This window comes from Cherax quadricarinatus, chromosome 3, assembly GCF_038502225.1.
Source record: "Cherax quadricarinatus isolate ZL_2023a chromosome 3, ASM3850222v1, whole genome shotgun sequence".
NCBI classification, from domain to species: domain Eukaryota; kingdom Metazoa; phylum Arthropoda; class Malacostraca; order Decapoda; family Parastacidae; genus Cherax; species Cherax quadricarinatus.
In genome coordinates, this window is record NC_091294.1 from 33,990,001 (window position 1) to 34,015,197 (window position 25,197).

The 25,197-nt window shown below is 41.6% G+C and overlaps 1 pseudogene; it reads left to right on the forward strand.

The window, feature by feature from the left end:
• Nucleotides 1–931: 931 nt before the first annotated feature.
• Nucleotides 932–25,197, forward strand: part of LOC128684064 (glutaminyl-peptide cyclotransferase-like) — a 71,507-nt pseudogene continuing 47,241 nt past the window's right edge.

Sequence of the window (25,197 nt, forward strand, 5' to 3'; positions counted from 1 at the left end):
ATTTCTTCCAGGGGATGGAGCTAATGTAAAAATTCTGAGTATGTTGTATTTTGCTTGCATCAGATCACTGGATGAATATACAGCGCCCTTGCTTTTTCTTGTGTTAGATTGGAAGACCTTGAGATTTTAAGCACGGTGTTAATAGGCTCACGTAAACTCATCCACACCCCTGCACAGAAGCTCCCAAAGTATTCTTCACCCCAGGTGAGCACTCATCCAAATTGATCATAAAAATTAGATATGATCTCCAAATTACTCAAATACATTGATTTATGACAGTAAGACGAGAGCGACACTTCCTAGTACCATGGGAAATTACATCTTTCCGAAGCACTATTCCTCATTCCCTCCCAAAGCTTCGTCATGAAGCTAAGCATGGTGCCTTAAACTGAACTGGTGCTTTAGTCATACAGCACTCTATTTCTCAAATTATGCATGTTACTGATGACTCTGTTCATAATCCACTGTTATGTAAAGCGATGGTTCCTGTATGAAGCACACATCAACAACTGGGCTTCCGCTTTTCAGGCTAAACTGTTTGCTATACTCCTTGCACTCAAATATGCTCATCTGTATAAAGTTGACACATTATCCATAAATACCCTTAACTCCAGAAGTGTAAATGTGACATGCTCATATCAAAAATCAGATGAATTATAGAATTAATAATTGGCAAAAGCATATATGCCTTCAGTGAGTGAGATGGTTGAACATTTTAGCTGCCAACTCACAGTCTGAGAACCATCCATGCATCTATTATCATTCTGTCCAGAAAGAGGAACGACATACTTGTGGTACATCCAACAAAATCAGCAGACTCTTGGACGTCACTACCACCCGGCGTCAGCTAGCCTACCAGTTGTGTAGATGTTAACTTTGCCAGAGGAACTATTCTCACAATTTGCGTCATTATGAGCTGAACTGCGATAAAATGAATGAATTCAGAGACAGCTCACTTACAAATGCTCAAGAACTGTCAGAGTTTTATCCAGAGTGGTATATTGCCAACCATTCTGAAAAAAAACACCCAGACTTTGCCTATTGTAAATAACTCACAACCACCTAAACTTGTTTGCGTTCAAGCATATCTTGCCAAAATATTGAGTGTTATAAATAACACACGACCACATACAGGCTACATTACAGTGTTCTGGAGGCTGAAATCGTGCCTGTATAAACAACTAGAATTAGATTTTAGATTTTGCCACCGAGGTGGCTAGTTTATTGTGCACCCCATATCCATCCTGTAGACGGTAACACAAGCGCATATGGATAAACAAAAGGCCTAGAACTAGGCCCCAAAAAGGTTGACAGGAGTACATCTGGATTTGTATCTACAGTTCACTTATCTGTTATAACTTATTGCGATAGTTTCAAAATCATTAATTCGTAAATTACCATTATAGCTTGTTAGCTATCAAAACTTTGAGGTCCAGCCCCTGGACCCATTGTGTGCCTCTGTAATATTTTGACTACCGGCCATAGGATGGGTATGGGGTGACTACCTCACTCAAGATGAGTATAGAGTGACTACCCCCCACGGGAGGGGTAGGGGTGGCTACCTCACACACGATGGGTATAGGGTGACTACCGCCCACAGGAGGGGTATGGGGTGACTACCTCACTCAAGATGAGTATAGAGTGACTACCCCCCACGGGAGGGGTATGGGGTGACTACCTCACACACGATGGGTATAGGGTGACTACCGCCCACAGGAGGGGTATGGGGTGACTACCTCACTCAAGATGAGTATAGAGTGACTACCCCCCACGGGAGGGGTATGGGGTGACTACCTCACATAGGATGGGTATGGGGTGACTACCGCCCACAGGAGGGGTATGGGGTGACTACTTCACACAGGATGGGTATGGGGTGACTACCGCCCACAGGATGGGTATGGGGTGACTAGCATTTACGGGATGGGTATGTTGTTGATTTTGTTGTTTCTCCTGATTGTTGTGTTGCAACAGCTACCGTTGCTGTTTTTGCTATGTCTGCCGTTGTTACACCTGCCTTTACTAATGTTGCTACTTTTACCGTTGACATAGTTGCTACGCCTACAGCTGCTACTGTTTTTATTCCTCCCGCTGCTACACCTGCGAAAGCTACTGTTACTGCACCCTCCGATGCTACACCTACCGTTGCCACACCTGCTACTGCTGCTGTTGCTACACCTGCTGCTGATACTGTCGCTGCACCAATTGTTGGTACTGTTGTTACACCTGCTGCTGTTGCTTTACCCGCTGTAGTTGCTACACTTATTGCTGATGCTGTTACTACACCTGCTGCTGGTACTGCTGCTACACCTGCTGCTGCTGCTACACCTGCTGCTGCTGCTACACCTGCTGCTGGTACTGTTGCTTCACCTGCTGCTGGTACTGTTGCTTCACCTGCTGCTGGTACTGTTGCTACACCTGCTGCTAGCACTGCTGCTTCATCTGCTGCTGTTGCTGCACCTGCTACTGCTGTTGCTACACCTGCTGCTGATACTGTTGCTACACCTGCTGCTGGTACTGTTGCTACACCTGCTGCTGGTACTGTTGCTACACCTGCTGCTGTTGCTTCACCTGCTGCTGTTGCTATACCTACTGCTGGTACTGTTGCTTCACGTGCTGCTGTTGCTACACCTACTGCTGCTGCTGTTGCTACACCTACTGCTGGTACTGTTGCTTCACCTGCTGCTGGTCCTGTTGCTTCACCTGCTGGTACCGTTGCTTCACCTGCTGCTGTTGCTCTTGCTACACCTGCTGCTGCTGCTGTTGCTACACTTGCCACTCCTACTGTTGCTACACTTGCCACTCCTACTGTTGCTACACTTGCCACTCCTACTGTTGCTACACTTGCCATTCCTACTGTTGCTACGCTTGCCGCTGCTACTCATGCTTCACTTCCTGCTGCTACTGTTGCTACACCTGCCGCTGCTACACTTACCGTTGCTACACCTGCTGCTTCTACTGTTGCTACATCTGCCCGGCTGGGGCTGTCTACAACCAGTTATACAAGTGGGTGACTCATAGACTGAGAATGGGTGGGAGTGGTCGACCGAGGGTGTACCTGGCGCCACTGGTTGTATATGCTCTTGACTAAGTGTAAATACCTCTTTACTGGGTGTAAATGCTCTTGACTAAGTGTAAATACCTCTTTACAAGGTGTAAATGCTCTTGACTAAGGGTAAATACCTCTTTACTGGGTGTAAATGCTTTTTATTGAGTTCAAATACTTCACTGATGGATGTATATTCTGTAAATTGTCAATTACTGGCGTAAATACTCCATTATTGGGTGTATATTGTTTATTATTAGTGTAAATAGTCCATTACTAGATGTAAACACACATCGCTGATTGTACTCGGTCATCTGGGCCAAGATGTAGACGGGAAATGCTGTAGATTCTACCCAAAGGTGGTAATGTAGACTTACCCAGAAATGATGGTGCACATTTTTTTTCAGAAAGGGCGTAGACGGGTTTTCTAGCCAAAAATATAGTCTGTTAGACAATGAATGCATGATTTGTATGTAAGTGTATCTGGGTGTAGAGAAGTTTATTATGGAGTGTCATGTAAACTATTGCTTCAGAAGTCCATTTGTAGAGCAGGATTTATTGGTCCAAGTCGGACCGAAACGTCGGTATAAGTTTCTTTCTCCTATGTGCGGGTTATTTGTACATTGTTTCAGTCACGGTATTGTGTCTGTTTATTCTTTATTGGCTGGAGATGACAGGGTGTAGATGGGAGTGTAGGTGGGAGTTGCTAGGTACTGGAGAGCGTATTCTTCTAGTTGTGTTGGTGGAGGGATGTCGAGTCTCGTCTCCTGTGAGTGTAACCTTAGGTACAGATGTCTTAGGTAGAATACCTTGGAGAAGTGTAATGGATGCGTTGAGTGTAGCGAGTGTACTGACGGAGGACACTGCGCCTTCTGTGTATCTGTGACCTGCGATATACCTGTGAGTAGTTTCAGGAAGTTTTCCTACCCTTGCAGGCCAGTCTGGGGCCACCATACACAGCTTATTCAACCAGCTTGTTGCTGATGGAGGGTCGTCGGCCCACATAATCATCACAACCTTGATGATCTAATAGCTGGCGGAACTAGTGACCTAGTTTCCTCCTGAAAACGTTTACAGCTGTTCCAGCAATGCTAATAACCGCTGGTAGCAGCTTAAACAGTCTTGGGTCACATATGTCAATACGGTACTCTCTTATACTCTATATTCATGAGTCACGTGCTTTTCACTGGGTTTGTTTTACACTTTCCTTCCATATTTCTCACTTCAGTATGTTGTTATGGTAGTTTTAAAGATTTGTTGGTTATATATGAACAGTGAATGGTCTCTGATCTCTTTTCAGCACTGATATCTTTCCTGCTTTGAGCGGAGTCGTCAACACCAAACAATATAGTAAATTCGAAAAAACAAGTAATTTCAATGACATTATTTCCTTTTTTTTTTTTTGGAAAGTTCTTATTATCCATCTTAGCATTTTTCTGATCTCGTGGTATTTGGCTTATTGTGTTCCGTAAATGACAGGTCAACTGACATTATACCCAAGTCTTTTGCAGTGTCCTTTCGTTCTACGAGATGATTGTCCAGTTTTATATCAAGTGCTCCTTTAGAGTTCTTCTTTCTTTCCATATAGCAGCAGTTGGAATTTGACAATAATGATCATGATATTTTCAGTTACTCACTGTAAGACTGTATTGGTGTCTTGTTCGTAATTTTTCTTGTCTTTTACCAAGGCGGCTTTGAAGTTTATTTTGGTATCGTCCACAAAGTGTAATATGAAGCCGTTTCTAGTGTAATATCTATGTGTACTGTGAGGATGAGAAACAGCAAAGGCGCCAGAACCCTGCCTTCTGGTGATTAACTTTTCTGTTTCGCTTAGGATAGATTTTCTTTGTTTACCACTACTCTTTGTGTTCCATTCATTAAAAAAATGAGTATTCATTTTCCTGCCGTTCCTGTCATACATGTTGACCTTATTTTATGATAGCATTTGTTAAATACCTTAGTGAAGCCAGTGTAGACTACGTCTGCATTTTAGATTTCTTTCAATGTCTACGTAATTTTGTCATAATGGTCTAATAGTTGTTACAAGCACGACTTTCCCACTTCAGATCCATGTTTCATTTTTAAATTTGGCTTCTCACGGCCTTCATGCTATCCGAGGTTAGTAGTACTGGTCTGTAATGTTTCTCTAGTGCTGTACTGCCTTCTTTGTGGGAAAGAGCTTTGTCTGCACTCTAAAGGCCTCTGGGATTTCACTTTGGCCTAAGCTCTTTCTCCAGAGAATACTGAGAGCTCGTGCTAGTTGCGTTTTACACCTCGTTATAAATAAAGAGTTCCATGATGCTGCATGTGTGGGCACGCTTCCTATTTCCTTATCTAATTCTGGGATAATTGGGCTGATATCAGATGTATGACTTGTAAGGTGGACAGAGGTAATGATAAAAGCTATCCGGATCTTTCAGTCTACAGTCGGTCGCTAAATCCCTGGCCTTCTAAACATTAATTCATTCTTATCTTTCAAAATTTCGGTCTTTTCTATTTTGTCATCAATGCTTGAAACTTCCCTGAGCAGCGGATTGTTTTTTAAAACAGTTTGTGACAGAGCCAACTAGGGGAAATAACCTCCTTGACTTGGTTCTTGCCAGTAGGGAAACACTAATTAATAATCTTGAGGTTAATGATGAGCTTGGGGAAAGTGATCACAAATCACTCAGTTTTAATATATCATGGAATTCCCCTAATAATGGCAATCAAGTCTCCGTCCCTGACTTTCGCTTGGCTGATTTCATAGGACTGAAAAATTACTTAGGTGGGCTGAACTGGAATGACCTGACTAAGGGTCAGGTAGGTGGTGATGGTTGCCGATACGATGCTTTCCAGGGCATAGTTCTAGCTGCTCAGTCAAATTATGTTCCAAATAGGGAAATCAGATCAAACAAAAATGATCCTAAATGGATGAACAATAGATTAAAATATCTGATTGGTCAAAAGAGAGGCATATATAGGCAAATCAAAAGAGGAGAGGGGCAATTGAGAAATCGATATATTCAGTTAAAGAGAGAAATAAAAAAGGGAATTAGAAAAGCAAAAAGAGATTATGAGGTTAAAGTTGCAAGAGAATCGAAGACTAACCCAAAAGGATTCTTTCAGGTATACAGAAGTAAGATCAGGGACAAGATAGGCCCACTCAAAAGTTCCTCGGGTAGCTCACTGACAGTGATAAGGAAATGTGTAGAATTTTTAACACATACTTCCTCTCAGTTTTTACACAGGAGGATACCAGCGATATTCCAGTAATGATAAATTATGTAGAACAGGACGATAATAAACTGTGTACTATTAGGGTCACAAGTGACATGGTCCTTAGGCAAATAGATAAATTAAAACCTAACAAATCCCCAGGCCCTGATGAACTGTATGCAAGGGTTCTAAAGGAATGTAAAGAGGAGCTTAGCACACCTTTGGCTAATCTTTTCAACATATCACTACAAACTGGCATGGTGCCAGATAAGTGGAAAATGGCAAATGTGATACCTATTTTCAAAACAGGTGACAGGTCCTTAGCTTCGAACTATAGACCAATAAGCCTAACCTCCATAGTGGGAAAATTTATGGAATCAATAATTGCCGAGGCAGTTCGTAGCCACCTTGAAAAGCATAAATTAATCAACGAATCTCAGCATGGTTTTACAAAGGGGCGTTCCTGCCTTACGAATTTATTAACTTTTTTCACTAAGGTATTTGAGGAGGTAGATCATGGTAATGAATATGATATTGTGTATATGGACTTCAGTAAGGCTTTTGACAGGGTCCCACATCAGAGACTATTGAGGAAAATTAAAGCACATGGAATAGGAGGAGAAATTTTTTCCTGGATAGAGGCATGGTTGACAAATAGGCAGCAGAGAGTTTGCATAAATGGGGAGAAATCAGAGTGGGGAAGTGTCACGAGCGGTGTTCCACAGGGGTCAGTGTTGGGCCCCCTGCTGTTCACAATCTACATAAACGACATAGATGAGGGCATAAAGAGCGACATCGGCAAGTTTGCCGATGACACCAAAATAGGCGGTCGAATTCATTCTGACGAGGACATTCGAGCACTCCAGGAAGATTTGAATAGACTGATGCAGTGGTCGGAGAAGTGGCAGATGCAGTTTAATATAGACAAATGCAAAGTTCTAAATGTTGGACAGGACAATAACCATGCCACATATAAACTAAATAATGTAGATCTTAATATTACGGATTGCGAAAAAGATTTAGGAGTTCTGGTTAGCAGTAATCTGAAACCAAGACAACAGTGCATAAGTGTTCGCAATAAAGCTAATAGAATCCTTGGCTTCATATCAAGAAGCATAAATAATAGGAGTCCTCAGGTTGTTCTTCAACTCTATACATCCTTGGTTAGGCCTCATTTAGATTATGCTGCACAGTTTTGGTCACCTCATTACAGAATGGATATAAATTCTCTGGAAAATGTACAAAGGAGGATGACAAAGTTGATCCCATGTATCAGAAACCTTCCCTATGAGGATAGACTAAGGGCCCTGAATCTGCACTCTCTAGAAAGACGTAGAATTAGGGGGGATATGATTGAGGTGTATAAATGGAAGACAGGAATAAATAAAGGGGATGTAAATAGTGTGCTGAAAATATCTAGCCTAGACAGGACTCGCAGCAATGGTTTTAAGTAGGAAAAATTCAGATTCAGGAAGGATATAGGAAAGTACTGGTTTGGTAATAGAGTTGTGGATGAGTGGAACAAACTCCCAAGTACCGTTATAGAGGCCAGAACGTTGTGTAGCTTTAAAAATAGGTTGGATAAATACATGAGTGGATGTGGGTGGGTGTGAGTTAGACCTGATAGCTTGTGCTACCAGGTCGGTTGCCGTGTTCCTCCCTTAAGTCAATGTGACCTGACCTGACTAGGTTGGGTGCATTGGCTTAAGCCGGTAGGAGACTTGGACCTGCCTCGCATGGGCCAGTAGGCCTTCTGCAGTGTTCCTTCGTTCTTATGTTCTTATGTTCTTATATGTTTACAAATGGTTGTTGAAGTTAAAGTTAGTGAGCATCATTCACGTTGGTTAGTTCTTGGATTCTCTACGTATGCAATTGTTCTTATCTGTACGTCGATGAGAATTTGATCGAAGTATATTTGAGTTTATCATGTTTCCTATTAGTTCCTCATTCTTCGTGAAGATTAAATCAAGCATATTTTCGTATCCAGTAGGTTCTGTTGATTCAAAGGAAGCTTCTCGCAGAACTCCAATAATTCTTTGGTAAGCGTCTGATCGACTGAGGTACAACCAATCCTTCGGCCCTGCTTCCACACACACACACACATACACACACACACACACACACACACACACACACACACACCCACACACACACACACACAAACACACACACACACACACGCACACACACACACACCAGGGTCTCCTGTATTTTATGGTATACTGAGAAATCTGGGTATACGTTAAGGAGAGACTAGATATAGTACACAAATAAACCTTACATAGGAGAGAAACTGCAGGTTATTTGTGTGTTGTTCCAGTCAGTATTGTGCCTTTTTGTTCTTGATTAGTTATAATAGTTGTACTGGAGTTGTTACTAGAGTCATGATATGACTCCTTCAGTATTGCCACCACTGTGGTGGACACTAAATCTCTGTGACTCGTTACACACATGAAGGTAAATAGCCAGTGGGAACTGTGAAATACGTTTTCACTTTAATGTTCTTGTAACATCCATGGGCCAGTAGGCCTGCTGAAATGCTATTCTACAGTATTCTTATATATTCAGTAGGCCTACTGAGATGATCCTCTATACATATGCTTCTGTATCAAGCACACATCTTTCCATGGGCCAGCAATACCTAAACGATGCGAACGAAATACGACACCATTAAAAACTTTCTAAATAAAAATTCAGAGTTTTTCGCACCTATCATTGTGAAATTATGCTATAAGATTATATATAATTTCCTTTTTATATCTTACAACGCTAGATTACTACTGTATTCAGTGATAAAACTATATTCCTAACGTCTCTCTTAGATTTTACGAGCTGAGTCCTGATTATAACGTTGTAAGAGAGAGTTCTCAGGTGTAATGTGGCCTCAGCGACTCCCACAACGTTATCATCAAGTCGTTCGTAAATTTATTACACTGTCGTTAAATGTAACGATGTTAGCTAGCTAATGATGTCATTTAGGTAACGATCTCGTCAAGCGTAACGATTTCGTTGAATGTAACGATTTCGTTAAGTGTAATGACATTGAGAGGTGTTGTCATTTCGTAAAATGTAACGATTTCGTTAAGTTGTAACGATTCCGTTAAAATGTAATGATATTGTTAGATGTAACAAGTTCGTTAGATGGGACGATAACGTTCAGCGAAATAAGTTTAAGTGTAATGATTTCGTTAAATGTAACGAACTTTAAACCTTCGAACAAGTGCACGAAATGATACAGAAAAACAAGCAAATAAATAAAAATTACAGTCTTATTGTGAATTATGTGCAGTGTTGCCAGTTCACTGTGTACAGTGTTGCCAGTTCACTGTGTACAGTGTTGCTAGTTCACTGTGTATAGTGCTGCCAGTTCACTGTATACGGTGTTGCAGTTCACTGTGTACAGTGTTGCTAGTTCACTGTGTATAGTGTTGCCAGTTCACTCTATACAGTGTTGCCAGTTCACTGTGTACAGTGTTGCCAGTTCACTGTGTACAGTGTTGCTAGTTCACTGTGTATAGTGTTGCCAGTTCACTCTATACAGTGTTGCCAGTTCACTGTGTACAGTGTTGCCAGTTCACTGTGTACAGTGTTGCTAGTTCACTGTGTATAGTATTGCTAGTTCACTGTATACAGTGTTGCCAGTTCACTGTGTACAGTGTTGCCAGTTCACTGTGTACAGTGTTGCCAGTTCACTGTGTACAGTGTTGCCAGTTCACTGTGTACAGTGTTGCCAGTTCACTGTGTACAGTGTTGCCAGTTCAATGTGTACAGTGTTGCCAGTTCACTGTGTATAGTATTGCTAGTTCACTGTATACAGTGTTGCCAGTTCACTGTGTACAGTGTTGACAGTTCACTGTGTACAGTGTTGCCAGTTCACTGTGTATAGTATTGCCAGTTTACTGTATACAGTGTTGCCAGTTCACTGTGTACAGTGTTGCCAGTTCACTGTGTACAGTGTTGCCAGTTCACTGTGTACAGTGTTGCCAGTTCACTGTGTACAGTGTTGCCAGTTCACTGTGTACAGTGTTGCCAGTTCACTGTGTACAGTGTTGCCAGTTCACTGTGTACAGTGTTGCCAGTTCACTGTGTACAGTGTTGCCAGTTCACTGTGTACAGTGTTGCCAGTTCACTGTGTACAGTGTTGCCAGTTCACTGTGTACAGTGTTGCCAGTTCACTGTGTACAGTGTTGCCAGTTCACTGTGTACAGTGTTGCCAGTTCACTGTGTACAGTGTTGCCAGTTCACTGTGTACAGTGTTGCCAGTTCACTGTGTACAGTGTTGCCAGTTCACTGTGTACAGTGTTGCCAGTACACTGTGTACAGTGTTGCTAGTTCACTGTGTACAGTGTTGCCAGTTCACTGTGTACAGTGTTGCCAGTTCACTGTGTACAGTGTTGCCAGTTCACTGTGTACAGTGTTGCTAGTTCACTGTGTACAGTGTTGCCAGTTCACTGTGTACAGTGTTGCCAGTTCACTGTGCACAGTGTTGCCAGTTCACTGTGTACAGTGTTGCCAGTTCACTGTGTACAGTGTTGCCAGTTCACTGTGTACAGTGTTGCCAGTTCACTGTGCACAGTGTTGCCAGTTCACTGTGTACAGTGTTGCCAGTTCACTGTGTACAGTGTTGCCAGTTCACTGTGTACAGTGTTGCCAGTTCACTGTGTACAGTGTTGCTAGTTCACTGTGTACAGTGTTGCCAGTTCACTGTGTACAGTGTTGCCAGTTCACTGTGCACAGTGTTGCCAGTTCACTGTGTACAGTGTTGCCAGTTCACTGTGTACAGTGTTGCCAGTTCACTGTGTACAGTGTTGCCAGTTCACTGTGTACAGTGTTGCCAGTTCACTGTGTACAGTATTGCCAGTTCACTGTGTACAGTGTTGCTACTACACTATCTCCAGTGTTTTCATTACATTGTGCAATGTTGTTTTTAGCACACTGTATATAGCACTGTCAGTACACCGTGTACAGTGTTTTTAGTATACTGTGTACAGTGTTTCCAGTACACTGTGCTCAATGTTAGCACTACACTGTATAGACTGTTGCCACTACACTGTGTACAGTGTTTCCAGTACACTGTGTAGTGTTGCCAGTACACTGCGTATAGTGATGTCAGTACAGTGTGTACAGTGTTGTGAGTATGTTGTGTACAGTGTTGCCAGTACACTGTTTACAGTGTTATCAGTACACTGTGTATAGTGTTGACAGTATACTGTGTGTACAGTGTAGTCAGTATATTATGTACAGTGTTGCCAGTACACTGTGTACAATATTCCCAATACTTTATTATATTGTTCCTGCAAAATGCGAATCAACTACAACTAGTCCTACTTCTTCTGTATAATAATAATAATAATAATAATAATAATAATAATAATAATAATAATAATAATAATAATAATAACAATAATAATAATAATAATAACAATAATAATAATAATAATAATAATAATAATAATAATAATAATAATAATAATAACAACAACAATAATAATAATAATAATAATAATAACAATAATAATAATAATAATAATAATAATAATAATATCAACAACAACAACAACATCTGTGTCAGTCACAGCAAGTGGAACAAACTCGTGAAATTCCCGCATGAAAATTGCTAAAAAAATATAGATGGGTTACTCCTTTCCCTTTTTGTACTCGCTTTCCCTTTTCTACTATCCCTTTCCCCTTCCCACTTCCCTTACAGACTTACCCCTATTCTGGCCACTCCTTCCCTAATTCCCTTCATTTCGCCGTTTGGGACTCCAGGATCTCCCCTCATCCCTACTCCCATTCCCACTCCCATTCGTTCTATCTTCTCCCCTCTCCCTTTCCATGGAGAGTAAGGGAAGGGCGGAGGTAACAGCTGAGAATTAAGTGCTACAGTGGTTGGTAACAATGTACTGGTAATCGGAGACGGCTGTGAGCGCGGGTCTGGCTACACTGCTCCTGGTGTCTCGCAAATATTATTTTACTGCTGTTGAGTGTAATGGTGTCTGGTGAGTGTACTGGTTAATGTACTGGTGAGTGTACTGGTTAATGTACTGGTGAGTGTACTGGTTAATGTACTGGTGAGTGTACTGGTTAATGTACTGGTGAGTGTACTGGCTAATGTACTGGTGAGTGTACTGGTTAATGTACTGGTGAGTGTACTGGTTAATGTGCTGGTAAGTGTACTGGTTAATGTACTGGTGAGTGTACTGGTTAATGTGCTGGTGAATGTACTGGTTAATGTACTGGTGAATGTACTGGTTAATGTACTGGTGAGTGTACTGGTTAATGTACTGGTGAGTGTACTGGTTAATGTACTGGTGAGTGTACTGGTTAATGTGCTGGTGAGTGTACTGGCTAATGTACTGGTGAGTGTACTGGTTAATGTGCTGGTAAGTGTACTGGTTAATGTACTGGTGAGTGTACTGGTTAATGTGCTGGTGAATGTACTGGCTAATGTGCTGGTGAATGTACTGGCTAATGTACTGGTGAGTGTACTGGTTAATGTACTGGTGAGTGTACTGGTTAATGTGCTGGTGAGTGTACTGGTTAATGTAGTGGTGAGTGTACTGGTTAATGTGCTGGTGAATGTACTGGCTAATGTACTGGTGAGTGTACTGGTTAATGTGCTGGTAAGTGTACTGGTTAATGTACTGGTGAATGTACTGGCTAATGTGCTGGTGAATGTACTGGATAATGTACTGGTGAGTGCACTGGTTAATGTACTGGTGAGTGTACTGGTTAATGTGCTGGTGAGTGTACTGGTTAATGTACTGGTGAGTGTACTGGTTAATGTAGTGGTGAGTGTACTGGTTAATGTAGTGGTGAGTGTACTGGTTAATATACTGGTGAGAGTACTGGTTAATGTGCTGGTGAGTGTACTGGTTAATGTATTAGTGACTGTACTGGTTAATGTAGTGGTGAGTTTACTGGTTAATGTAGTGGTGAGAGTACTGGTTAATATACTGGTGAGTGTACTGGTTAACGTGCTGGTGAGTGTACTGGTTAAAGTACTGGTGAGTGTACTGGTTAATGTATTAGTGAGTGTACTGGGTAATGTACTGGTGAGTGTACTGCTTAATGTGCTGGTGAGTATACTGGTTAATGTACTGGTGAGTGCACTGGTTAAAGTACTGGTGAGTGTACTGGTTAATGTACTGGTCCTTGTATTGGATAATGTACTGGTCATTGTATTGGTTAATGTACTGGTGAGTGTACTGGTTAATGTGCTGGTAAGTGTACTGGTTAATGTACTGGTGAGTGTACTGGTTAATGCACTGGTGAGCGTACTGGTTAATGTGCTGGAGAGTGTACTGGTTAAATTACTGGTGAGTGTACTGGTTAATGTATTAGTGAGTGTACTGGTTAATGTACTGGTGAGTGTACTGGTTAATGTGCTGGTGAGTGTACTAGTTAATGTACTGGTTAATGTACTGGTGAGTGCACTGGTTAATGTGCTAGTGAGTGAACTGGTTAATGTACTGGAGAGTGTACTGGTTAATATACTGGTGAGTGTGCTGGTTAATGTACTGGTGATAGCATTGGTTAATGTACTGGTAAGTGTACTGGTTAATGTACTGGTGATTGTATTGGTTAATGTACTGGTGAGTGTACTGGTTAATGTGCTGGTAAATGTACTGGTTAATGTACTGGTGAGCGTACTGGTTAATGTGCTGGTGAGTGTACTGGTTAATGTACTGGTGAGTGTACTAGTTAATGTACTGGTAAGTGTACTGGTTAATGTACTGGTGAGTGTACTGGTTAAAGTACTGGTGAGTGTACTGGTTAATGTACTGGTGATTATATTGGTTAATGTGCTGGTGAGTGTACTGGTTAATGTTCTGGTAAGTGTATTGGTTAATGTACTGGTGAGTGTACTGGTTAAGGTACTGGTGAGTGTACAGGTTAATGTATTAGTGAGTGTACTGGTTAATGTACTGGTGAGTGTACTGGTTAATGTGCTGGTGAGTGTACTGGTTAATGTACTGGAGAGTGAACTGGTTAAAGTACTGGTGAGTGTACTGGTTAATGCACTGTTGAGTGTATCGGTTAATGTACTGGTGAGTGTACTGATTAATGTGCTGGTAAGTGTACTGGTTAATGTACTGGTGAGTGTACTGGTTAATGCACTGGTGAGTGTACTGGTTAATGTGCTGGTGAATGTACTGATTAATGTACTGGTGAGTGTACTAGTTAATGTACTGGTGAGTGTACTGGTTAATGTACTTGTGATTGTATTGGTCAGTGTACTGGTGATTGTATTGGTTAATGTACTGGTGAGTGTACTGGTTAATGTGCTGGGGAGTGTGCTGGTTAAAGGACTGGTGAGTGTACTGGTTAATGTATTAGTGAGTGTACTGTTTAATGTACTGGTGAATGTACTGGTTAATCTTCTGGTGGGTGTACTGGTTAATGTACTGGTGAGTGCACTGGTTAATGTGCTGGTGAGTGTACTGGTTAATGTACTGGAGAGTGTACTGGTTAAAGTACTGGTGAGTGTACTGGTTAATGTACTGGTGAGTGTGCTGGTTAATGTACTGGTGATTATATTGGTTAATGTACTGGCGAGTGTACTGGTTAATGTACTGGTGATTGTATTGGTTAATGGACTGGTGAGTGTACTGGTTAATGTGCTGGTAAGTGTACTGGTTAATGTACTGTTTAGCGTACTGGTTAATGCACTGGTGAGTGTACTGGTTAATGTGCTGGTGAGTGTGCTGGTTAAAGTACTGGTGAGTGTACTGGTTAATGAGCTGGTAAGTGTACTGGTTAATGTACTGGTGAGTGTACTGGTTAATGTGCTGGTGAGTGTACTGGTTAAAGTACTGGTGAGTGTACTGGTTAATGTATTAGTGAGTGTACTGGTTAATGTATTGGTGAGTGTGCTGGTTAATGTACTGGTGATTGCATTGGTTAATGTGCTGGTGAGTGTACTGGTTAATGTACTGGTGATTGTATTGGTTAATGTACTGGTGAGTGTACTGGTGATTGTATTGGTTAATGTACTGGTGACTGTACTGGTTAATGTGCTGGTAAGTGTACGGGTTAATGTACTGGTGAGCGTACTGGTTAATGTACTGGTGAGTGTACTGGTTAATGTGCTGGTAAGTGTCCTGGTTAATGTACTGGTGAGTGTACTGGTTAATGTGCTCTTACGTGTACTGGCGAATGTACTGGTGAATGTACTGGTTAATGTGCAGGTAAGTGTACTGGTTAATGTTCTGGTGAATGTACTGGTTAATGTACTGGTGAGTGTACTGGCTAATGTACTGGTGAGTGTACTGGTTAATGTGCTGGTAAGTGCACTGGTTAAAGTACTGGTGAGTGTACTGGTTAATGTATTAGTGAGTGTACTGGTTAATATACTGGTGAGTGTACTGGTTAACGTGCTGGTGAGTGTACTGGTTAAAGTACTGGTGAGTGTACTGGTTAATGTATTAGTGAGTGTACTGGGTAATGTACTGGTGAGTGTACTGCTTAATGTGCTGGTGAGTATACTGGTTAATGTACTGGTGAGTGCACTGGTTAAAGTACTGGTGAGTGTACTGGTTAATGTACTGGTCCTTGTATTGGATAATGTACTGGTCATTGTATTGGTTAATGTACTGGTGAGTGTACTGGTTAATGTGCTGGTAAGTGTACTGGTTAATGTACTGGTGAGTGTACTGGTTAATGCACTGGTGAGCGTACTGGTTAATGTGCTGGAGAGTGTACTGGTTAAAGTACTGGTGAGTGTACTGGTTAATGTACTGGTCCTTGTATTGGATAATGTACTGGTCATTGTATTGGTTAATGTACTGGTGAGTGTACTGGTTAATGTGCTGGTAAGTGTACTGGTTAATGTACTGGTGAGTGTACTGGTTAATGCACTGGTGAGCGTACTGGTTAATGTGCTGGAGAGTGTACTGGTTAAATTACTGGTGAGTGTACTGGTTAATGTATTAGTGAGTGTACTGGTTAATGTACTGGTGAGTGTACTGGTTAATGTACTGGTGAGTGCACTGGTTAATGTGCTAGTGAGTGAACTGGTTAATGTACTGGAGAGTGTACTGGTTAATATACTGGTGAGTGTGCTGGTTAATGTACTGGTGATAGCATTGGTTAATGTACTGGTAAGTGTACTGGTTAATGTACTGGTGATTGTATTGGTTAATGTACTGGTGAGTGTACTGGTTAATGTGCTGGTAAGTGTACTGGTTAATGTACTGGTGAGCGTACTGGTTAATGTACTGGTGAGTGTACTGGTTAATGTGCTGGTGAGTGTACTGGTTAATGTACTGGTGAGTGTACTAGTTAATGTACTGGTAAGTGTACTGGTTAATGTACTGGTGAGTGTACTGGTTAAAGTACTGGTGAGTGTACTGGTTAATGTACTGGTGATTATATTGGTTAATGTGCTGGTGAGTGTACTGGTTAATGTTCTGGTAAGTGTATTGGTTAATGTACTGGTGAGTGTACTGGTTAAGGTACTGGTGAGTGTACAGGTTAATGTATTAGTGAGTGTACTGGTTAATGTACTGGTGAGTGTACTGGTTAATGTGCTGGTGAGTGTACTGGTTAATGTACTGGAGAGTGAACTGGTTAAAGTACTGGTGAGTGTACTGGTTAATGCACTGTTGAGTGTATCGGTTAATGTACTGGTGAGTGTACTGATTAATGTGCTGGTAAGTGTACTGGTTAATGTACTGGTGAGTGTACTGGTTAATGCACTGGTGAGTGTACTGGTTAATGTGCTGGTGAATGTACTGATTAATGTACTGGTGAGTGTACTAGTTAATGTACTGGTGAGTGTACTGGTTAATGTACTTGTGATTGTATTGGTCAGTGTACTGGTGATTGTATTGGTTAATGTACTGGTGAGTGTACTGGTTAATGTGCTGGGGAGTGTGCTGGTTAAAGGACTGGTGAGTGTACTGGTTAATGTATTAGTGAGTGTACTGTTTAATGTACTGGTGAATGTACTGGTTAATCTTCTGGTGGGTGTACTGGTTAATGTACTGGTGAGTGCACTGGTTAATGTGCTGGTGAGTGTACTGGTTAATGTACTGGAGAGTGTACTGGTTAAAGTACTGGTGAGTGTACTGGTTAATGTACTGGTGAGTGTGCTGGTTAATGTACTGGTGATTATATTGGTTAATGTACTGGCGAGTGTACTGGTTAATGTACTGGTGATTGTATTGGTTAATGGACTGGTGAGTGTACTGGTTAATGTGCTGGTAAGTGTACTGGTTAATGTACTGTTTAGCGTACTGGTTAATGCACTGGTGAGTGTACTGGTTAATGTGCTGGTGAGTGTACTGGTTAATGTATTAGTGAGTGTACTGGGTAATGTACTGGTGAGTGTACTGCTTAATGTGCTGGTGAGTATACTGGTTAATGTACTGGTGAGTGCACTGGTTAAAGTACTGGTGAGTGTACTGGTTAATGTACTGGTCCTTGTATTGGATAATGTACTGGTCATTGTATTGGTTAATGTACTGGTGAGTGTACTGGTTAATGTGCTGGTAAGTGTACTGGTTAATGTACTGGTGAGTGTACTGGTTAATGCACTGGTGAGCGTACTGGTTAATGTGCTGGAGAGTGTACTGGTTAAATTACTGGTGAGTGTACTGGTTAATGTATTAGTGAGTGTACTGGTTAATGTACTGGTGAGTGTACTGGTTAATGTGCTGGTGAGTGTACTAGTTAATGTACTGGTTAATGTACTGGTGAGTGCACTGGTTAATGTGCTAGTGAGTGAACTGGTTAATGTACTGGAGAGTGTACTGGTTAATATACTGGTGAGTGTGCTGGTTAATGTACTGGTGATAGCATTGGTTAATGTACTGGTAAGTGTACTGGTTAATGTACTGGTGATTGTATTGGTTAATGTACTGGTGAGTGTACTGGTTAATGTGCTGGTAAGTGTACTGGTTAATGTACTGGTGAGCGTACTGGTTAATGTACTGGTGAGTGTACTGGTTAATGTGCTGGTGAGTGTACTGGTTAATGTACTGGTGAGTGTACTAGTTAATGTACTGGTAAGTGTACTGGTTAATGTACTGGTGAGTGTACTGGTTAAAGTACTGGTGAGTGTACTGGTTAATGTACTGGTGATTATATTGGTTAATGTGCTGGTGAGTGTACTGGTTAATGTTCTGGTAAGTGTATTGGTTAATGTACTGGTGAGTGTACTGGTTAAGGTACTGGTGAGTGTACAGGTTAATGTATTAGTGAGTGTACTGGTTAATGTACTGGTGAGTGTACTGGTTAATGTGCTGGTGAGTGTACTGGTTAATGTACTGGAGAGTGAACTGGTTAAAGTACTGGTGAGTGTACTGGTTAATGCACTGTTGAGTGTATCGGTTAATGTACTGGTGAGTGTACTGATTAATGTGCTGGTAAGTGTACTGGTTAATGTACTGGTGAGTGTACTGGTTAATGCACTGGTGAGTGTACTGGTTAATGTGCTGGTGAATGTACTGATTAATGTACTGGTGAGTGCACTAGTTAATGTACTGGTGAGTGTACTGGTTAATGTACTTGTGATTGTATTGGTCAGTGTACTGGTGATTGTATTGGTTAATGTACTGGTGAGTGTACTGGTTAATGTGCTGGGGAGTGTGCTGGTTAAAGGACTGGTGAGTGTACTGGTTAATGTATTAGTGAGTGTACTGTTTAATGTACTGGTGAATGTACTGGTTAATCTTCTGGTGGGTGTACTGGTTAATGTACTGGTGAGTGCACTGGTTAATGTGCTGGTGAGTGTACTGGTTAATGTACTGGAGAGTGTACTGGTTAAAGTACTGGTGAGTGTACTGGTTAATGTACTGGTGAGTGTGCTGGTTAATGTACTGGTGATTATATTGGTTAATGTACTGGCGAGTGTACTGGTTAATGTACTGGTGATTGTATTGGTTAATGGACTGGTGAGTGTACTGGTTAATGTGCTGGTAAGTGTACTGGTTAATGTACTGTTTAGCGTACTGGTTAATGCACTGGTGAGTGTACTGGTTAATGTGCTGGTGAGTGTGCTGGTTAAAGTACTGGTGAGTGTACTGGTTAATGAGCTGGTAAGTGTACTGGTTAATGTACTGGTGAGTGTACTGGTTAATGTGCTGGTGATGTACTGGTTAAAGTACTGGTGAGTGTACTGGTTAATGTATTAGTGAGTGTACTGGTTAATGTACTGGTGAGTGTGCTGGTTAATGTACTGGTGATTGCATTGGTTAATGTGCTGGTGAGTGTACTGGTTAATGTACTGGTGATTGTATTGGTTAATGTACTGGTGAGTGTACTGGTGATTGTATTGGTTAATGTACTGGTGACTGTACTGGTTAATGTGCTGGTAAGTGTACGGGTTAATGTACTGGTGAGCGTACTGGTTAATGTACTGGTGAGTGTACTGGTTAATGTGCTGGTAAGTGTCCTGGTTAATGTACTGGTGAGTGTACTGGTTAATGTGCTCTTACGTGTACTGGCGAATGTACTGGTGAATGTACTGGTTAATGTGCATGTGTACTGGTTAATGTTCTGGTGAATGTAGTTAATGTACTGTGTACTGGCTAATGTACTGGTGGTACTGTTAATGTGCTGGTAAGTGCACTGGTTAATGTACTGGTGAGTGTACTGGTTAATGTATTAGTGAGTGTACTGGTTAATATACTGGTGAGTGTACTGGTTAACGTGCTGGTGAGTGTACTGGTTAAAGTACTGGTGAGTGTACTGGTTAATGTATTAGTGAGTGTACTGGGTAATGTACTGGTGAGTGTACTGCTTAATGTGCTGGTGAGTATACTGGTTAATGTACTGGTGAGTGCACTGGTTAAAGTACTGGTGAGTGTACTGGTTAATGTACTGGTCCTTGTATTGGATAATGTACTGGTCATTGTATTGGTTAATGTACTGGTGAGTGTACTGGTTAATGTGCTGGTAAGTGTACTGGTTAATGTACTGGTGAGTGTACTGGTTAATGCACTGGTGAGCGTACTGGTTAATGTGCTGGAGAGTGTACTGGTTAAAGTACTGGTGAGTGTACTGGTTAATGTACTGGTCCTTGTATTGGATAATGTACTGGTCATTGTATTGGTTAATGTACTGGTGAGTGTACTGGTTAATGTGCTGGTAAGTGTACTGGTTAATGTACTGGTGAGTGTACTGGTTAATGCACTGGTGAGCGTACTGGTTAATGTGCTGGAGAGTGTACTGGTTAAATTACTGGTGAGTGTACTGGTTAATGTATTAGTGAGTGTACTGGTTAATGTACTGGTGAGTGTACTGGTTAATGTACTGGTGAGTGCACTGGTTAATGTGCTAGTGAGTGAACTGGTTAATGTACTGGAGAGTGTACTGGTTAATATACTGGTGAGTGTGCTGGTTAATGTACTGGTGATAGCATTGGTTAATGTACTGGTAAGTGTACTGGTTAATGTACTGGTGATTGTATTGGTTAATGTACTGGTGAGTGTACTGGTTAATGTGCTGGTAAGTGTACTGGTTAATGTACTGGTGAGCGTACTGGTTAATGTACTGGTGAGTGTACTGGTTAATGTGCTGGTGAGTGTACTGGTTAATGTACTGGTGAGTGTACTAGTTAATGTACTGGTAAGTGTACTGGTTAATGTACTGGTGAGTGTACTGGTTAAAGTACTGGTGAGTGTACTGGTTAATGTACTGGTGATTATATTGGTTAATGTGCTGGTGAGTGTACTGGTTAATGTTCTGGTAAGTGTATTGGTTAATGTACTGGTGAGTGTACTGGTTAAGGTACTGGTGAGTGTACAGGTTAATGTATTAGTGAGTGTACTGGTTAATGTACTGGTGAGTGTACTGGTTAATGTGCTGGTGAGTGTACTGGTTAATGTACTGGAGAGTGAACTGGTTAAAGTACTGGTGAGTGTACTGGTTAATGCACTGTTGAGTGTATCGGTTAATGTACTGGTGAGTGTACTGATTAATGTGCTGGTAAGTGTACTGGTTAATGTACTGGTGAGTGTACTGGTTAATGCACTGGTGAGTGTACTGGTTAATGTGCTGGTGAATGTACTGATTAATGTACTGGTGAGTGTACTAGTTAATGTACTGGTGAGTGTACTGGTTAATGTACTTGTGATTGTATTGGTCAGTGTACTGGTGATTGTATTGGTTAATGTACTGGTGAGTGTACTGGTTAATGTGCTGGGGAGTGTGCTGGTTAAAGGACTGGTGAGTGTACTGGTTAATGTATTAGTGAGTGTACTGTTTAATGTACTGGTGAATGTACTGGTTAATCTTCTGGTGGGTGTACTGGTTAATGTACTGGTGAGTGCACTGGTTAATGTGCTGGTGAGTGTACTGGTTAATGTACTGGAGAGTGTACTGGTTAAAGTACTGGTGAGTGTACTGGTTAATGTACTGGTGAGTGTGCTGGTTAATGTACTGGTGATTATATTGGTTAATGTACTGGCGAGTGTACTGGTTAATGTACTGGTGATTGTATTGGTTAATGGACTGGTGAGTGTACTGGTTAATGTGCTGGTAAGTGTACTGGTTAATGTACTGTTTAGCGTACTGGTTAATGCACTGGTGAGTGTACTGGTTAATGTGCTGGTGAGTGTGCTGGTTAAAGTACTGGTGAGTGTACTGGTTAATGAGCTGGTAAGTGTACTGGTTAATGTACTGGTGAGTGTACTGGTTAATGTGCTGGTGAGTGTACTGGTTAAAGTACTGGTGAGTGTACTGGTTAATGTATTAGTGAGTGTACTGGTTAATGTACTGGTGAGTGTGCTGGTTAATGTACTGGTGATTGCATTGGTTAATGTGCTGGTGAGTGTACTGGTTAATGTACTGGTGATTGTATTGGTTAATGTACTGGTGAGTGTACTGGTGATTGTATTGGTTAATGTACTGGTGACTGTACTGGTTAATGTGCTGGTAAGTGTACGGGTTAATGTACTGGTGAGCGTACTGGTTAATGTACTGGTGAGTGTACTGGTTAATGTGCTGGTAAGTGTCCTGGTTAATGTACTGGTGAGTGTACTGGTTAATGTGCTCTTACGTGTACTGGCGAATGTACTGGTGAATGTACTGGTTAATGTGCAGGTAAGTGTACTGGTTAATGTTCTGGTGAATGTACTGGTTAATGTACTGGTGAGTGTACTGGCTAATGTACTGGTGAGTGTACTGGTTAATGTGCTGGTAAGTGCACTGGTTAATGTTCTGGTGAATGTACTGGTTAATGTACTGGTGAGTGTACTGGTTAATGCACTGGTGAGTGTACTGGTTAATGTGCTAGTTAATGTACTGGTGAGTGTACTGGTTTTTGTACTGGTGATTCTATTGGTTAATGTACTGGTGAGTGTACTGGTGAATGTGCTGGTAAGTGTACTGGTTAATGTACTGGTTAGTGTCCTGGTTAATGTACTGATGAGTCTGCTGGTTAATGTACTGGTGAGTGTACTGGTTAATGTGTTGGTAAGTGTCCTGGTTAATGTACTGGTGAGTGTACTGGTTAATGTGCTGGTAAGTGAACTGGTGAATGTACGTTTAAGTGTGCTCGTTAATGTACTGGTGAGTGTACTGGTTAATATACTGGTGAGTCTGCTGGTTAATGTACTGGTGAGTGTACTGGTTAATGTGTAGGTAAGTGTCCTGGTTAATGTACTGGTGAGTGTACTGGTTAATGTGCTGGTAAGTGTCCTGGTTAATGTACTGGTGAGTGTGCTGGTTAATGTACTGGTGAGTGTACTGGTTAATGTGCTGGTAAGTGTCCTGGTTAATATACTTGTGAGTGAACTGGTTAACGTGCTGGCAGGTGTACTGTTGAATGTACTGGTGAGTGTGCTGGTTAATGTGCTGGTAAGTGTACTGGTTAATGTTCTTGTGAATGTACTGGTTAATGTGCTTGTAAGTGTACTGGTTAATGTACTGGTGAGTGTACTGGTTAATGTACTGGTGAGTACTGGTTAATGTACTGGTGAGTGTACTTGTTAATGTACTGGTAAGTGTACTGGTTAATGTACTGGTGAGTGTACTGTTTAATGTACTGTTAAGTGTACTGGTTAATGTACTGGTAAATGTACTGGTTAATGTATTGGTAAGTGTACTGGTTAATGTACTGGTGAGTGCACTGGTAAATGTGCTGGTTAATGGTGAGTGTACTTGTGAGAGTACTGGTGAATGTGCTGGTTAATGGTGAGTGTACTGGTGAATATGCTGGTTAATGATGAGTGTACTGGTGAGTGTACTGGTGAATGTGCTGGTAAGTGTGCTGGTGAGTGTACTGGTGAATGTACCGGTGAGTATACTGGTGAATGTGCTGGTAAGTGTACTGGTGAATGTGCTGTTGAGTTTATTGGTTAGTTAACTGTTGTGTGTACTGGTGAGTTAGCTGGCGAGTGTACTGCTGAGTGTACTGGTGAATGTGCTGGTAAATGTACTGGTGAGTGTACTGGTGAATGTGCTGGTAAGTGTACTGGTAAGCGCACTGGTGAATGTGCTGGTGAGTGTACTGGTGAGTTAGCTGGTGAGTGTACTGGTGAGTGTGCTGGCAAGTGTGCTATACCTGGAGTACACCTGGAGAGGTTTTCGGTGGTCAACGCCCCCGCGGCCCGGTCTGTGACCATTCCTCATGGTGGATTAGGGCCTGATCAACCAGGCTGTTACTGTTGACCACACGCAACCCGAAGTATGAACCACAGCCCGGCTGGTAGGTACTGACTTTATATGCCTGTCCAGTGCCTTCTTGAAGACAGCCAGGGGTCTATTGGTAATTTTCCTTATGTATGATGGGAGGCAGTTAAACAGTCCTGGGCCCCATGACACATTGTGTTATCTCTTATCGTGCTAGTGGCACCCCTGCTTTTCATTGGGGTAATGTTGCATCGTGTGCTAAGTTTTTTGCTTTCATAGGGAGTGATTTTCGTGTGTAAGTTTGGTACTAATCCCTCTAGGATTGTCTAAGTGAATATAATCATGTATCTCTCCCGCCTGCATTCTAGTTGGTACAGGTTGAGGAACTTTAAGCGTTCCCAGTAATTGAGGTGTTTTATTGCAGTTATGTGAGCCGTTAAGGTTCTCTGTAGACTTTCTAGGTCAGCAAATTCACCTGCCTTGAAAGGTGCTGTTAGTGTGCAGCAATATTCCAGCCTATACAGAACAAGTGACCTGAAGAGTGTCATCATGGACTTGGCATCCCTAGTTTTGAAGGTTCTCATTATCCGTCCTGTCATTTTTTTCTAGCAGATGCGATTGATGCAATGTTATGGCATTTGAAGATGAGATCCTCTAACATGATCACTCCCAGGTCTTTTACATTACTTTTTCGCTCTATTGTTTGTGGTTGGAATTTATTTTATACTCCGATATAGTTTTAGTTTCCTCTCGTTTTCCATTATGGAGTAATTGAAATTTCTCATCATTGAACTTCACATTGTTTTCTGTGGACCATTTAAAGATTTGGTTGATGTCTGCCTGGAGTCTTGCAGTGTCTTCAATGGAGGACACTATCATGCAAATTTGGGTGTCATCTGCAAAGGAAGACACGGTGCTGTGGCTTACATTCCTGTTTATGTCAGATATGAGTATGAGGAACATGATGGGAGCGAGTACTGTGCCTTGCAGAACAGAGCTTTACACCGTAGCTGCTTCAGACTTGACTCTGTTTGCTACTACTCTTTGTGTTCTGTTTGTTAGGGAATTATAGATCCACCTACCAACTCTTCCTCTTATTCCTTTATCACGCATTTTGTGTGATATTACACCATGGTCACACTTGTCATAGGCTTTAGCGAAGTCTGTGTATACTACATCTGCGTTTTGTTTGTCTTCTATAGCATCCAGGACCTTGTCATAGTGGTCCAGTAGTTGGGACAGACAGATGCAACCTGCTCTAAACCATGTTGCTCTGGATTGTGTAACTGATGGGTATCTAGTTGGATGGCAATCTTGCTTCTTAGGACCCTTTCAAAGATGTTTTATGATATGGAACGTTAGTGCTATCGGTCTGT